This window comes from Lineus longissimus, chromosome 7 (genome assembly GCF_910592395.1).
Source record: "Lineus longissimus chromosome 7, tnLinLong1.2, whole genome shotgun sequence".
Lineage (NCBI taxonomy): Eukaryota > Metazoa > Nemertea > Pilidiophora > Heteronemertea > Lineidae > Lineus > Lineus longissimus.
This window is the reverse complement of record NC_088314.1, coordinates 14,532,908-14,545,219: the sequence shown is the minus strand read 5'-3', so window position 1 is coordinate 14,545,219 and position 12,312 is coordinate 14,532,908. Positions and strand designations below refer to the sequence as shown.

The following is a 12,312-nucleotide window of genomic DNA, read 5'->3' as shown; positions in this document are numbered from 1 at the left end:
AGGGGCTTCCCGTCACCAGGGAGGTCGTCTGCGGCCAGGAAGCCATTTAGGCGCCAGACAGAGCTCGGACGCGAGGTTATTCGACCAAACTCTTGCCTTGATTTAATGCCCACAGTACCGGTATCTGTTCTTGATCTGCTTAGCTTCTGATACATATTTAGTTTAATTTGAATCACCTGGCCCCAGAACCCCCCCCCCCTCCCAAGCTCAGTAAGGCATGGGAAAGGGAAGTTAACAATGGGGAAGGGCATTTGGGGAAAGGTCTATTGTTGGTTTGTTTATGGGCCGATCCTGGAGGTACTGCAATACCAGGCCAACCCGTGGCGAGAGCGGAGCAAGCCCCTGACATCTCGCCGAGGTCCAAAAATCAGTTTAATATCGAAGAGAAACAAAGTAATCCACCGTGATGGCTTTGTAATTGTGCCGAGAAGCAAGGAATATATTGTTTTAACAGAAGCTTTAGAGTGATCAAAATTTGGATAAGTAGATTTAAAGTGTGCAAAGTCCTTAATGGCTTTCTGATGAAAAGGTGATGAAAGGGAATTGTGAGGGGAAGAGTCTGACCATAGATTCTTATCATATTTTTGAAAGTACAAAGCGCACCAGTAATTGGTGAAAGGGTGCCAGGCAGCATCAAAATTGACAATATAAGTACACATGTGATTTATTAATGAAGCAGATAATTTTAATGCTATGTTGACAATGGCAAGACCGCCAGATAAAAAGGGAAGGAATTGAGTAGACCGAGCCAAAGGCTCAAAATGGCCGCGAGGCCAGAGAAACTTAAAAATGGCAAGTTAGAATTTATTAATATAACATTTGGGCATAAAATACACACTACCAGTATAATACCATATTTTCGAACGAGCAAACGTATCAATAATCATAGATTTCTGTTTTAAAGTAAGACCCGACAATTTAGAAAAATTAAGAACCTTGACAAAATTATTAAAAATAGGACCCCATACATCATCAAAAGAAACCGTATACCCAAAAAGACAACCCAGTAATTTAACCCTGTCCGGCCAAGAAATGCCAAAGGGGTGGTCGCTCCGCGACTTCCACTTCCCAAGAAAAAACCCTTTGGACTTAATAAGATTTAGAGAAAACCCAGTAGCAAAGCAAAAAAGTTTAACAATATTCATGAAAGAGGCCATGCTTCGGTCGCTTGTAACAACCCCAGTGACGTCATCGGCAAACATAATATTTTTTACAGCTCCCGGCCGGCCTGGGAGGGACAATCCTTTAATGGCCTCTTCCTTACGTATTTTAATAGCCATCGGTTCTAAACACAAAACAAATAATAAAGGAGAAATACTACAACCTTGCCGTACCCCACGTGAATATGGAAAAGATTTAGAAATATGATTGTTAACGATAACAGAAGAAGAAACATTATTATAAAGAATACGAATCCATTTCGTAAAAGAATCATTAAAACCATAGCGGGTGATTGCCTCGAAAAGAAATTGATGCGAACACCTATCGAATGCCTTTAAAAATCCAAATTAATCCAATTTCTTTTAGAAAATCACATTTGGAACGAATAAAAACACCAAAAAGCTCCTTATTATTTAAAACAGAGATCTGTTCCCTAATAACATTTATTTGTTCACTATAGTCTTGAGGACTAGAAGAAGATAACGAGGTTTTTTGTAACAAAGAGTACTGCCTCCTTAGAGAATTAATAACGGTTTTGGAAATATTGGCTTTACGCCTTGAAAAATGTATAATAAAATGTTTAATATTCGTCTTTAAAACATCCCAGCTATCTAATATCAAAATAAACCAATAAATCATTTTCCTCGACCAAAAATCGTAAAAACCTTTAACAAAATTGTGGTAAAAAATAATAGAGTTATTGCACTTCCAATAACTTCGCCCGAGGTGAAAAGTATTACTCGGAACGATGTTCATAATAATAAGGTCGTGATCGGAAATATTTGATGGCGTCGGGCATACCAGGAATTTTGAGACGCTACTCATTAATTCCTTAGAAATATAAAAACGATCCAACCTACAGTGTACGGCGTTTGAATGCCACGTTGTGGACACTGAGTTTGGATAAAGAGATCTAAACACATCTGACACAGAAAAATCCCGACATAAAGAAAATAATTCGTCCGAACCAACTAAGCTTCGGGCGGGGTTCCCCCCGACCTTATCTAACTTGGTTGACATAACACAATTAAAGTCGCCGTCCAAAATGAGCTTACGGCTTGTATTGAAACAAGTATAGAGTGAAGTGAAAAATGTCCTACGTTCGGCCTCATTTGTGGGAGCATATATATTTACAAGACGGCGCTTTAACCCTCTGACGTCTACATCAAGATAAATAAGCCGGCCGTCTAAATCATAATGAAAATTCCCAGTGATAACGTCAGAAGAAAATATAGAAATAGCGGAACCTGTACTTTTATGTGAAGAAAAAGACCAAAAGGCTTTCGCCCCAAAAAAACTCTCAATCTTTTTTGCCAAAGAAAGAGAACTAGCATTTGTTTCTTGAAGAAATATAAAATCAAGGTCAAACTGAAGAAGAAAATTAGAAATGAGGCTTTGCTTTGAAAAGCTCGATAGACCCCTACAATTAAGGCTAGAAAAGGAAATATTAGACGACATTGTTGTATTTTTACATTAAAACAGGAAGAAAATTTAGGTCAAAATAATATTAGATATGGTATACCGGTCAGAACACATACATTATGAAAATAACTAAAATAAGGTACATACCTCTTAATTGAAAGAAACTCCCTGAGGAGAAAGAGTGGTTTAGTCCTTGGGCGAATCCAGGTAGTCGGTAATCCATTTAAGACAGTTCAACAGTCCAGTGATCAATAGAATAGTCCATTTGAATTGTCCAGGTCATATATCGAAAAGCGAGTTAACATTAACCAGTTTCTATGTTCCTTTTTCTTCCTCATCTGTATCGAATATGCTTCCTTCTTCTATTTTTGCTTTCTTATGGGATGGGGACTTTTGGCCGGGTGGTATCTTCTGTTCGTATGGTGTATTCATTAAAGTTGTGTTTTCTTCACTCTCTGTTTGCATGAGGGGTGTTTCTACGTAATCCAAATTTTGTTTCGCTGACTTCACTGTCTTATCTTCTTCTTCTTCCTTCTCTTTTTCCTTTTCCATTTCGTCTTCTGTTATCGATAGCATTTCATCATCTTCGTCTGCAGATATTAAAGATTCTTCATATTCTATATCGTTTTCTTTTGCGATCTTCTCTTCATAAATTGGGTTTTCGTACGTACTTTCTGCTGCCCTCTTTGATGGTATTAACCGTTCTTTTACTCTCATTTCGTGTGTTGATCTTGTTTTTGCCGCACTTGCGTATGATTTTGGTTTTCCGTTCTCTGAGCAGTCTTGCCTCTTCTGTCCTAATCGGTCGCACTTTAGGCACAAGGGCATGCGTCCTCTACGTGTAATCAACATGGAATATCCATCTGCTGTTCTTATCCTGTGTGGTATTGATCCCTTGTTGCGTTCATGTATCCTTATTGACACACATCAAATTCCTGTCTCCACTGTATAGTTTTGCACTTGCACTACTTCTGAATTTATTTCCACCACCTTTCCTATTTTATTAAACACTTTTGCTAAGTAACTGTGAGATACGTAAGTCGGCAACCAATGTACTCTCAATTTCATTAATTCTTTTCCTACTGATGAAATTACCACCACTTTTTTTTCTGAACATTTAGACACGATTTATGAATTCATCTTCGATAGGTCCTACTTCCTCCATCTCATTCACTATTCTCTCAAACGTAATCCCTATTGATGTAATCAGGCGTGGCTTCCGACACTAATGAAACTTTGCCAATAGGCTGAGAAGCTATGCCGGCGTCGGCTTCAAAAATTCTACATGTTGCAAATGGCATGAATTGTCCAAACCGTGACGTTTCGGCTGCGTGTGACGTAGTTGATTTGGTCAACGCCAGATGGCAGCAGACGACGTTGCAGGTGCCAGTGTCCTCGGGAATCGACAAGGCAAATTGTCCGTGGAGCGAGGAGTGTCCCCCCCCCAGCACAGTAGTTCCTTAGAATGTTGAAGGACGCGCCTCGTCCCGCGGTGGCCAAGCTGTTCTGGGCGTGTGAGTGGCTTCGCCGGCCCTGGGAGTTCGAGGTGAGTCCGTCCGATTAGGGCGTCTGAATGTAGGTCGCAAACACGGCGCGGAACGACACAAGCCAATCGAGGCGGTGAGCAAGTTACTTCGAAGCGAATCTTCCAACGGCAACCGACGGAGAACTATTCCAAGCGTGCCCACCTTTTCACACACATTTCATGCAGGCCTGGCGCCTTCCCCTGGGTTTGAGTGCCAAATTCGGCCCTGAACGTCGAGCAAGGCCAGTTTGAGCCCTCACTGACGTCACTGTCGCCACTGTCGCCAGGGACACGTGACTGCCTGGCTGCGGTGACGTTATCGGCAGCTGCCTGGCGGCGATGATGTCGTCACAGGGGCTTCCCGTCACCAGGGAGGTCGTCTGCGAGGGCTTCGTGCAGCGGCAAGGAAGCCATTTAGCTGGGAGGCGAGGTTATTCGACCAAACTCTTGCCTTGATTTAATGCCCACACACAACTGTTCCGGTATCTGTTCTTGATCTGCTTAGCTTCTGATACATATTTAGTTTAATTTGAATCACCTGGCCCCAGGCCCCCCCCCCCCCTCCCCCTCCCAAGCTCGGTAAGGCATGGAAAAGGGAAGTTAACAATGGGAAAGGGCATTTGGGGAAAGGTCTATTGTTGGTTTGTTTATTATGGGCCGATCCTGGAGGTACTGCAATACCAGGCCAACCCGTGGCGAGAGCGGAGCAAGCCCCTGACATCTCGCCGAGGTCCAAAAATCAGTTCAATATCGAAGCACCTCAATGAGGTGCGTATCAGATATTAAGCTGATAAGAACAGATACTTTTTTTTTTTTTTTTTGATAAGTAAAATTTATTGCACATATTGAATATATATATATTTTACATACAGAGAAACAGAAGGCTGAATTTTTACGGGGATTACATAGATAGAATTAATTTACAATTAGGATTATTAAAGGGGGCAATGATTTAGACGGTGTATTAATAACGACACTGTGTTTATAAGGAAAGTGTTAGTTTGACTTTCCTGTAAAAAGGGAAACAACTGGAAGAGAACGGGTTAAAATTTTATTTACATAACGAGATGTTGTTGCAAATACGGATAATTGAAAAGTGTAGTAAAATTGAAATACTACTTGGCGAGAGCCTGCACGGTAATAGACCGCAGACTCACGCATTTTACAAAGAGAATTGGAGATTTATTTATGTTGTAAAATGGAACAACGAGGCACGCGTGCCGACACGGTCAATGACCGGCTTGCACGCGCGCCTATAGAAAAGAGTTGACAATACTTGAAAGATTACAGCAACATAAATTGAACATACGAAATAATAATAATACACAATTGTTTAACTAGATCAACCGAATGAAAGAAGATTAAAGCCGTCAATGTTTATACAATTTAAAAGCAGGCAAGATAAAGCCTTCTTGAATTTGATGAAAGCAATGAATAAATTAAAGATGAAAAACTGATTCAAAGGAGTCACGTGACGTGATCGGTGGACAAAGCCTATCACGTCACTGCCAATGAAATTTAATAAGAATGATAGTACTTAGGATTGACGGCTGTTTAAAATTTTGTTAAATGATTTGCGGGTCAGGATAAGAAAAGGCAAATGAGTTTATATGACGGTTGATCAACAGAAAACAATTGAATTAACATAATTATATAGACAATTTAAGCTCCAGTACCCCTTCTTCTACAGAGCAGAAGACGGGATACTGACACCAATACTTTTTAAACTTAGAAATATTAAATCTGTGATAATCACAACGAATGCGGGTATTTATACGAGATACAAAATACAAAATGAGAGAGTTGGAAGAGATGGTTTTCTTCTCAAACTTTTTAAAATTACGTTGTCTCCAAATGGTACGCGTGTACTCTGTACATAGATATAATAAGAGAGATTTTACGAAAGGATCTTTAACATAGATATTTAATAGGTATATGTGTTCAAATTTTAATTTCAGATCAAAAAGAGAGAAAAAATCACTTAGCAAAGACTTTAATGGTTTTACAAGAGTACAATAATAGAATAAATGTTGGTATGTCTCGTGACCGAAACCACAATGAAAAGAGCAAGGCCTAAGCCCATATTGGCCACGAGACCATTGAAATATTTGATTATTAACGGGTAATACCTGCACGATCAGTCTGTACGAAACGTCCCGTGAAGCGGGGTCAATAAACTGATCGTGCAGGTTTATAAATACATTTTTAAAATTAATAGATGGAAACAAAGTAATACATCGTGGGGGCTTTGTGATTGTGCCGAGAAGCAAGGAATATATAGTTTTAACAGAGGCTTTGGTGTGATCAAATTTTGGAAAAGTAGATTTTAAGTGAACAAAGTTCTTAATGGCTTTTTGATAAAAAGGTGATGAAAGGGAATTATGAGGAGAAGAGTTCGACCATAAATTCTTATTATATTTCTGAAAGTGCAAAGCGCACCAGTAATTGGTGAAAGGGTGCCAGGCGGCATCAAAATTAACAATATAAGTACACATGTGGTTTATTGATAATGCTGATAATTTTAATGCTATATTTACAATGGCGAGACCGCCGGATAAAAATGGAAGGAATTGAGTAGACCGAGCCAAAGGCTCAAAATGGCCACTAGGCCAGAGAAACTTAAAAATGGCAAGTTGGAATTTATCAATATAACATTTAGACATGAAATACACACTACCAGTATACCATATTTTCGAACAAGCAAACGTATTAATAATCATAGATTTCTGTTTTAAAGTAAGACCCGACAATTTAGAAAAATTAAGAACCTTGACGAACTTATTAAAAATAGGACCCCAAACATCATCTTGTGAAACTGAATACCCAAAAAGACAACCCAACAATTTTACTCTGTCCGGCCAAGAAATGCCAAAGGGGTGGTCGCTCCGTGACTTCCACTTCCCAAGAAAAAACCCTTTGGACTTAATAAGATTGAGAGAAAACCCAGTAGCAAAGCAAAAAAGTTTAACAATATTCATGAAAGAGGCCATGCCTCGGTCACTGGTAACAACACCAGTGACGTCATCGGCAAACATAATATTTTTTACTGCTCCCGGCCGGCCTGGGAGGGACAATCCTTTAATGGCCTCTTCCTTACGTATTTTAATAGCCATCGGTTCTAAACACAAAACAAATAATAAAGGAGAAATACTACAACCTTGTCGTACCCCACGTGAATATGGAAAAGTTTTAGAAATATGATTGTTAACGATAACAGAAGAACAAACATTATTATAAAGAATACGAATCCATTTCGTAAAAGAGTCATTAAAACCATAACGGGTGATTGCTTCAAAAAGAAATTGATGTGAACACCTATCGAATGCCTTTAAAAAATCCAAATTAATCCAAGCACAGGGAATATCTTTTTGGCTGACAAAATCAAAAATGTTACGTAGTAAATGTAAATTATCTGTGATAGATCGTCCTTTGATCCCGGACGTCTGATCAATATGAACAATAGATGGCATAACATTGCCTAAACGAGTAGTTAAAATCTTGGACAAAATTTTGTAATCAATATTCAAAAGAGATATAGGCCTCCAATTTTTGATATCCTCTGAATTGTTAGGATCCTTACACAACAAAGATATATAAGAGAGCCGCTGGGACTCAGACAAAACGCCCTCATCAAAAATAAGACGATAAAGTGAAACTAACAATGGGCCTACCAGATCAAAGAACCCTAGATAAAACTCCTTACCTAAACCATCAGAACCGGGCGATTTATTATTCTGCATGCCCTTCAGTGCAGATAGAATTTCCTCTAAAAGAATAGGTCCATCACACAGCTCCGCGTCAGAAGACGAGAGCTGAGGAAGGTTAGAAAGAAAATCATTCATGAGGTCAGCGTCAATACCCTCATCAAAAAATAATTGAGAATAAAAAGACCTAAAAGCATTAGAAATGGACTCCGTGTCCGTAAAAACTTCACCTTCAACAACCAGTTTGTCAATGACCTTTTTTTCACTACGCCTTTTTTCTTTGATAAAATGATATTTGGAGGGTTTCTCCGAATCTTTTAAAAAATCACATTTGGAACGAATAAAAACACCAAAAAGCTCCTTATTATTTAAAACAGAGATCTGTTCCCTAATAACATTTATTTGATCACTATAGTCTTGAAAAAGACCAAAAGGCTTTCGCACAAAAATACCCCTCGATGTTTTTTGCTAAAGAAAGGGAACCTACATTAGTTTCCTGTAAAAATATAAAATCAAGGTCAAATTTAAGTAGAAAATTGGAAATCAAGCGCTGTTTTGAAAAACTTGAAAGACCACGACAATTAAGGCTGGCAAAAGAAATATCTAACATTATGATTTAAATATGTGATAAAACAAAATATAGAGATAAATACGAGAATAAGGATATTTGCTTGATATGGTATACTGTAAAATTAGAAATACAAGAACATTTTAATATATAAATACACATACTTACTAATAACTCCCGAGGGAGAAACAATATCATAGTCCATGGGCCAGTGGAGGTGGTTGTAATCCGTAATATCAGTCCGAAAGCATACACTATGTGTCCGTTAATCAAAAAGAATAGTCCATTTTCTAGTCCGTTTCGTATTTGTATTGCGTTAATCGTCTTCGTCTGTATCGAACACTGATGATGTCTTGAATTTTTTCGTCGGATTTCCTTGGCCCGGTGGAATTGGTGTTTCTGGTATTTCAACTTCTTCGTGTGTTACGTCTTCTTGTTGTACTTCTGTTTGTTCTGGTTCGAATATCGGGTTTATCCTCGTTGATGATGTGGTCTTTAAGGCTACTCTCTTTGTCTCTGAAACTTTGAGCGGTTCTTCTTTCTCTGTTGTTACTGGTATCACAATGTCATCATTTACTGTTTCCATCGATACGTTTTCCAACGATTGCTCATCTTCGTTTTCTTTTTCGTTTGGTAACGGGAAGCATGGGTTGTTTATTGTCTTCTTCATCACCGCGTTCGCGTACGTTCGTCAGCCTAGGTCTGCTGTGCACTCTTTCCTAGAGTGTCCTAACGTATTACACCTTAGGCATGAAGGAAGTCTCCCCTTGCATGTTATTAACATGCTGAAGTTATCGTCACTTTGCACTCTATGAGGGATGCAGGCTTTCGTTCGATCGCTCACTATTATTGTAACGACTCTTAATCCTGAACGAAGGGTAACTTCTTCCACTACCGTTTTCTCTTCGACGACCGACAAAACTTCCCCGTATTCGCCAAAGAAATCCTCCAGAAAATCATTGCTGATATATGAGGGTAGCCAATGGATTCGTAATTGATAGCCAATAGGCCGAGAAGCGATGCCGGCGTCGGCTTCGAAAATTCTACGTGTTGCAAACGGCGTGAATTGTCCAAACCGTGACGTTTCGGCTGCGTGTGACGTAGTTGATTTGGTCAACGCCAGATGGCAGCAGACGACGTTGCAGGTGCCAGTGTCCTCGGGAATCGACAAGGCAAATTGTCCGTGGAGCGAGGAGTGTCCCCCCCCCAGCACAGTAGTTCCTTAGAAAGTCAAAGGGCGCGCCTCGTCTCGCGGTGGCCAAGCTGTTCTGGGCGTGTGAGTGGCTTCGCGGGCTCTGGGAGTTCGAGGTGAGTCCGTCCGATTAGGGCGTCTGAATGTAGGTTGCAAACACGGCGCGGAACGACACAAGCCAATCGAGGCGGTGAGCAAGTTATTTCCAAGCGAATCTTCCAACGGCAACCGACGGAGAACTATTCCAAGCATGCCCACCTTTTCACACGCGTTTCATGTAGGCCTGGCGCTGCTCTTTCGACTGGCGGCTGCCCCCCCCTTCCCCCGGGTTTGAGTGCCAAATTCGGCCCTGAACGTCGAGCAAGGCCAGTTTGAGCCCTCACTGACGTCACTGTCGCCACTGTCGCCAGGGACACGTGGCTGCCTGGCTGCGGTGACGTCATCGATATCGTCACAGGGGCTTCCCGTCACCAGGGAGGTCGTCTGCGGCCAGGAAGCCATTTAGGCACCAGACAGAGCTCGGACGCGAGGTTATTCGACCAAACTCTTGCCTTGATTTAATGCCCACACACAACTGTACCGGTATCTGTTCTTGATCTGCTTAGCTTCTGATACATATTTAGTTTAATTTGAATCACCTGGCCCCAGGACCCCCCCTCCCCCTCCCAAGCTCGGTAAGGCATGGAAAAGGGAAGTTAACAATGGGAAAGGGCATTTGGGGAAAGGTCTATTGTTGGTTTGTTTATTATGGGCCGATCCTGGAGGTACTGCAATACCAGGCCAACCCGTTGCGAGAGCGGAGCAAGCCCCTGACATCTCGCCGAGGTCCAAAAATCAGTTTAATATCGAAGCACCTCAATGAGGTGCGTATCAGATATTAAGCTGATAAGAACAGATACTTTTTTTTTTTTTTTTTTTAGTAAGTAAAATTTATAGCACATTTTGAATATATATATTTTACATACAGAGGAATATTTAAGGCTGAATTGATAAGGGAACATTTTAACAAAGATAGAAATTAATTAAAAATAGGGAACGTAGGGACTAGAAGTTAAACAGTGTATTAGTAGCGACACTGCGTTAAAAAGGAAGTGTTAGTGAGACTTCCTGTTGAAAAAGATGAACTGGACAATGACGGGGTTAACCATATAGATGACGAGATGATGCCGTAAAATCCGGTGAATGAAAGGAGTAGTGAAATAGACTACAGCTTGACGCGAGCCTGCACGGCTGTAAACCGCAGGCACGCGCCCTAGACAAAGAGAATAGGAAACAGATTTAAGTTGTCAAAAGGACAACGAGGCACGCACGACACAGCCAACGGCAGGCCCGCATGCGCGCCCATAAAAAGGACAATGATAATTCAAAGGATTACGGCAGCATAAATTGAACCTATGAGAAAAGAATACACGATTGTTTAACACGATCAACCGACTAAAAAACTAAAGCCGTCAATGTTTAAATAATTTAAAGGTAGGCAAGAAAAGGCCTGAGCTTTTTGGAAAAAAAAAATGAACTGCGCACTTAAACGAATAAAAACTTATTCAAAGGAGTCACGTAACGTGATCGGTGGACAAAGCCGACCACGTCACTGCCAATGACATTAATACTGTTGATAGGACCAGGATTGACGGCTGTTCAACGTTTGTAATTTAAATTGAAAAAAGAAAGGATATCAGAAATTGAGAATAGTTAATCTATTACGGTTGATAAATTGAAAACAATCGAATTTACATCACTTCCATTGAAGCTCCAGTACCCCGTTTTCCACGGAGCAAAAGACGGGATACTGGCACCAATACTTTTTGAACAAAAACTCAGGAAACCTGTGAAAGTCACACCGAATACGGGTGTTCACGCGAGAAATAAGATACAATGACACTGAGTGAGAAGTTATGGGCTTTTTCTCAAACTTAATTAAATTACGCTGAACCCAAATTGAACGAGTATACTCGGCACAAAGATACAGTAATAATGATTTTACAAAGACGTCTTTCGACTGAATATTTAACATGTATATAGATTCAAACTTCAAACTTTCATCAAAGAGGGTAAACAATCCTTTCAACATAGATTTCAAAGGCTTTACAATAGGACAATAATAGAACAAGTGTTCGTACGTCTCGTGACCAAAACCACAAGCAAAAGAACAGGGCAAAGGCCCGAACCGGCCACGAGACCATTGATAAATTTTGTGATTGACAGGTAGTACCTGAATGATCAGCCTGTAAGAAACGTCCCGCGAAGCGGGGTCAATAAACCGATCATGCAGGTTTACAAAGATATGTTTAAAATTGATTGACGGGAACAGCGTAATGCACCGAGGAGAGTGAGTAACTTGAGTGATTAACAAAGAATATATAATTTTAACAGAGGCTCTGGACTGATCAAAGTCAGGGAAAGAAGATTTAAATTTGTTGAAACATGAAACAACATGCTCATAATAGGCCGATAAGTAGGGGCCGTGCGGACAAGAATTAGACCATAGAGATCGGTTGTATTTCCGGAACTGAAGAGCACACCAGTAATTAGTAAAGGGGAGCCATTGGGCATTGGAATTTAATAAATAGCGATACATATGCGCAATTGACAATGCTGATAACTTGACGCCAATATTTACAACCGCAAGGCCACCAGATAAAAAGGGGAGAAATTGAGTAGACCGAGCCAAAGGCTCAAAATGGGCACGAGGCCAGAGAAACTTAATAATAGCCTGTTGAAATTTATCAACATAACATTT

At 40.3% G+C, this 12,312-nt stretch overlaps 2 non-coding genes and 1 pseudogene across 2 annotated transcripts; all 3 read right to left on the bottom strand.

Moving 5' to 3' along the window:
• Positions 1 to 275: 275 nt before the first annotated feature.
• On the bottom strand, positions 276 to 439 carry LOC135491821 (U2 spliceosomal RNA; annotated as a pseudogene).
• A 4,316-nt stretch (positions 440 to 4,755) lies between these two features.
• Positions 4,756 to 4,945, bottom strand: LOC135491802 (U2 spliceosomal RNA). The gene has a single exon (XR_010447915.1). It is a non-coding gene; the product is annotated as a U2 spliceosomal RNA (small nuclear RNA).
• Positions 4,946 to 10,314: 5,369 nt separating this feature from the next.
• LOC135491809 (U2 spliceosomal RNA) lies at positions 10,315 to 10,506 on the bottom strand. The gene has a single exon (XR_010447921.1). It is a non-coding gene; the product is annotated as a U2 spliceosomal RNA (small nuclear RNA).
• Between the last annotated feature and the right edge of the window lie 1,806 nt (positions 10,507 to 12,312).